This window comes from Etheostoma spectabile, unplaced genomic scaffold (genome assembly GCF_008692095.1).
Source record: "Etheostoma spectabile isolate EspeVRDwgs_2016 unplaced genomic scaffold, UIUC_Espe_1.0 scaffold273, whole genome shotgun sequence".
Taxonomy (NCBI): domain Eukaryota; kingdom Metazoa; phylum Chordata; class Actinopteri; order Perciformes; family Percidae; genus Etheostoma; species Etheostoma spectabile.
The window spans coordinates 1,327,605-1,332,558 of record NW_022605577.1 but is presented as its reverse complement, the minus strand read 5'-3'; the positions used below and the strand labels follow the sequence as shown (position 1 = coordinate 1,332,558).

Sequence of the window (4,954 nt, the reverse complement as noted above, 5' to 3'; positions counted from 1 at the left end):
GTTGGAATGTGGAGTGTGGTGCCTAGAAATTGTGTGTGTGGGTGTGTGTGTGTGTGTGTGTGTGTGTATGTATGGGGAACGTTGGATCCAAGGACGCCTTTGTCCCTCATGCATCAGGACTATACAACTCCTCATAGGGGGGAAGGAGAAATAGGGCCAGAGAGGATACACACACACACACACACACACCTACACATACATAACATACATACATAATACCTAATACATAAAACTTAACACACCACACATAATACAACATAATACATACATTACCTACATACATACATACCTACCATACATAATACATACATACATACATTACATATCATTACATACATAATAATACTTGTACATACACACACACCACACAGATACATACTACACAAATACCTACATTACACACAACAGAACACAATACAACTAATACACCCATCCATACATACATACAGTTCATACCCAAGCAACATACATCATACCCACCTACATCCCAATACATACATACAGACATACAACAACATACATACTTACATACAAACATAACATACATACCACACATCATACACCATACAAACACAACAATACAAACATAATACACATACACACATAATACATCCATGACCATTCATACCCACATACATAACATACATACATACATAATACATACTACATCATACCCCACATACATACATACCACATACATAAACACACACACATAATACATTACAGACTGTCATACACACAAAAACATATACATACATACACAAATACAGACATAACACACATACATACATCCCTACATAATAACACATACATATAAATACAACATACATACATACTACCTACACACATGAGAATTAAATCGAACATGGTCCCCCCAAAAACTTTATCAACTTTAACATAGGACTCAACATGACACTGTAACAATAAATTTATGTGTTTTGTTTTTATATTGCGAGTTCTTATGTGTTATATTATTTATTGATTTGTTTTGTCTTTATACTGTCTTTTTATATATTTTTCTTTTTTTTTTCTTGCCAAAACTGCGCTCGAATTTTCAATCTCCTCGCGGGATCATCGCAAAAAGATCAATAAGAGAAGCCGAAGTCTAAGTATGTCTATCTGTCTATATTGGGGCTCAACCACAAAGCCTGTAGGCTCAATGAAGAGAGAGGAGAGCATTAAAACCTATTTTATACAGTCTGTAAAACTCCCGAAGGAAGTTAATATCGTTATAAGGATGTGAAGTATTGACCTTAGAAACAAAGAAGGGAAATATTGGAACTAAAGGGTGATAAATACTCAGCATAAAATAGAGTAATTACCAATTTTAATTTCTAAGACGTTGTATCTATTTGGAAGGTATTAGGCTGATAGTAAGCCATACTACTGTGAAAACATCAACATCCAGTATATACCCCATTCTTATCAGGTAATTAAATAGTTACCCTAACTGTATACCAATACCCAGATAGACATTGGTTATCATCCAAACCCAGTATTCGTTATTACCTTGTAATGAAGTTATTACAAGATTTTAATCCTCCTTATTGATCACATAATTACCCCATATCTACTTCTTATTAGTGAATGCATCACCACAGTTGTAACTTTGGTATCAAAAGTTATCATAATATCACATATATACATCATTCCATTGTGCAAAATTATCCCTTTTTAGCGGTATTGTATGTTCCTAATTTTATATTCATCTGTATTTTAGTCTTTTCAATGTGTTCAGGCTTTTTATCTTTTGTACTATTGTCTCTTACTGTCTTTTACACTTGTTAAAGACACTTGTAACTTGTTTTTAAATCAAGTGCCCACCAAATAAGGATTATCGTTTTATTTGGATAATCAGTGAGCTTAAATTCTGTCTTTTGTGCATGGCAGTCTACAATAAGTATTTACTACCAGTATTTCTTGATGCCGCAGGAGATTGCATAAGGCATAAATAGGCTATTTTAGCTATTTAATGTACAGTACATTTTATTTTACTGTAGAACCTGGTACTTTTGGTTTTCAAGTTTCAATGATACGTGTACATATCTAAACTCTGCTCTGGTCTTTTTCCACGTGGGACAACTCAAGGTTTTTTATCTATCTTATTTTAATCTATTTATTACCTTGTTGGTATTATAAATACATTACTGTGGTGGAATGTAAAGGCCTGCCAAACAGGTAATCGTGAACAGGGTGAATCGAGATCGTGTTTTATAACGATTAATCGCGCAGGCCTAGCGGAGATGTGCTGACTCGGGTTCTGATTACGTCCGGATCTTTATCGCGGAGAAGAATTTTTACGGTTTCCTGCTGCACATTCCCGATTTTTCCCAAGTACAGAAGCGGCTAAGGCTTCTGAATCACAGAACAGATTTTTGCAATTTTTTTTCTAAAAAAAACTGCTGATTGGACAAGTGATCCGTGTGCAGAACACTTAATTTGAGAGATCAAAAAAACACATGTGACATATGAATTTAATTGCAGTTAACAGTGAGTGGGAACCATCACAGCCTAAAAGTGTTCTGCCCTTCACTCTTGATTCTCCTAGGATCTCAAAGAACTCTGATTACACACGGCGTGGAGAGGTTTTGACGATACCACAGGGGCTGCTTCCCATCATCAGATTTCCAAGATATTCCGCTCGGCCTTTGATGTGGAACTCCTAAATCTGCCCGAGGTGTGCTGTCAGTGGCCAGCGGGGCCAGCGACTGGGCTCAAGACCGCTCCGGACGCGAAGGAGCGAAAACACGAGGGCGCCCCCACCATTTGACGGGTGATCCCGGGGGGAAGTGAGGGCAGTGGCAACAATGACGTTGTTTTCCTAACATTTAAAAGGGCACGGCAAATTACAGATTAACGGGGACGTTACGCAGGAACGGCTACTACATGGTTGGTCGGTGTCTCCATCACAGCAAAGGAGGGCTGGCCAGACAAACCTGATGCTCACTGGTGTCATTTGAAAGGAAAATGATTATTCCCTGATTAGCCGCTCAGTGATAAGAGCGTTCTTTACTTCTGAATTTCTACCATATGCTGAGGGGTTATATAATTTAACACACACTCAAAAAGCAATCCCCTCACCTCCCCTCTCCCCGTCACCATACTTAATCCACAGACTATAGCTGATGAGAAAGAATTAGGCTTGGATTACGTTGTAATTAGATAATGAGAATGAACACATTAACTACATCATGTTTTCTGAAAAATCCGAGCAGGAGAGAGAGAGAGAGAGAGGAGAGAGCGAGACACGGGAAAAAAAAAAATATATAAGATTACAGGGAAAGAAGGAGCACAAAAGATGGACGAGAGAGAGAAAAAAAAAGAGAGAGAGAGTCGAGCAAGGCATCTAGTGACGTTAATGTGCCTCCGAATGATCTGAGAGCACGAGCTTGGAGCATAGTGGTTGGTAAAATAAACAAGACACACACACACACACCACCACAAACACACACACACAACACACACACACACAACCACACACACTTTATCCCGCACCTTCTCCAACACACCAACCATCGGCAGGTTTTCCTGCACTGTACCCACTTGGACCCAGTGCACAAGACCTACGCACCCAGCTGAAAGCTGCCTGCATACAAACACACACAGACACAACGAAACACACACACACACAACACACCACCACACACACAGTGACGATAACAAAACAATGTTAGAAAGGCAGTTTATACATACGGGGGGGCAGGGAAGAGAACAGAGGAACAGATTAGAGGACCATCACTGTTCCACTAAAATGTGGGTGTGTGTGTGTGTGTGTGTGTGTGTGTGTGTGTGTGTGTGGTGTGTAGTGTGTGCATATCCCAAAAAGGACATAATGTTGGTTAATATCGGGTATACATATATCCTTGTACATTATCTCCTTACTTCTATCCTCCATCGATACATTTTGTGCTGCATGGGTGCGTGTGTGTGTGTTGTGTGTCTGGTTAATTTTCCATGGTGATAGCAGTGTTTAAGGCTGTTTATATGTTAATGAGATCTGTCTCTAGAACATAAAGCTTTAGTAATGTAACACAGCCATGATCATGCTTGTGATCTCTGTCCAGAACATCGTCGCGTGATGTCACACGACTCGTCAACGCCTCCGGGATCCTCCGCCGGAGTCCCCCCGTCACTTCTAGAAGCAGCACGGTACTCGCACGCCGTTGACAGTTTCCAGTGCCTCCTCGCTTTTCGCAGTCGGGAATTACGGCATGGGCTGAGAAGTAATTGAAAAGACAGCCATGTAAATCCTCACCGTTTTAATCTGGCTCATTTCCATGTGTGTAACCTGGCCACCATACGAGTTGACATGGTGTGCCTGGGATGGTGGTGTTGCCCGATATAGACATAGGTTTGTTGAAAATATCTGAAAGACTTTCGGGCAGGGAGTGGGCAATGAATTTTCGCCAAGGGCCACATAAGCAACCCGAGCATGCTGGAGGGCCACATCGAACAATATTTCAATTCAGTTTGCTCAGTATTATTTTTGATACACCGTAAGATAAATGGTAATAATTCATTTACCTACCAACTTTTTACAAAAGAAGATTGCTTTGATGGTTTATGTAAAAACTCTTACATCCTTAAATATTATTACTATATTATGTGAAATTAACCAAAGTAAAAAAACAATATTGAATTGCTGATTGAAACTGCATCTCTGGGGGTGTGAAGGTTTGGTAAGAAGTCCTAGTTGGGTTTGCGGTGTACCATCAACCGTCCGCATCCCTTGAGCCGTCATCAGGACAGAGTTCCGGTATTATCCTCGTGCTTCGTCGCGTAGTGGCGATGCAAAATTATATCTTTACACACGCAAATAGTGAACCACAAACTAAAGCACACGGTTACCTTTCATTTCTGTAAAGAAATTACTTGGCAGTCATGTCTTGTGAAAACACGGCATTCGTCATCAACTTTCGGTTTTTAGCGTGAGCGGACATCTCGGGTGGGCGGG

The 4,954-nt window shown here is 40.0% G+C and overlaps 1 long non-coding RNA gene across 1 annotated transcript in view; it reads left to right on the top strand.

Annotated features, from left to right (window-relative positions):
- Positions 1-1,138: 1,138 nt before the first annotated feature.
- The window catches only part of LOC116685951 (uncharacterized), a 16,027-nt gene continuing 12,211 nt past the window's right edge, over positions 1,139-4,954 (top strand). Inside the window, exon 1 of the long non-coding RNA XR_004331088.1 lies at positions 1,139-1,150. This is a non-coding gene — a long non-coding RNA (uncharacterized LOC116685951). The remainder of the gene's footprint in view (positions 1,151-4,954) is intronic.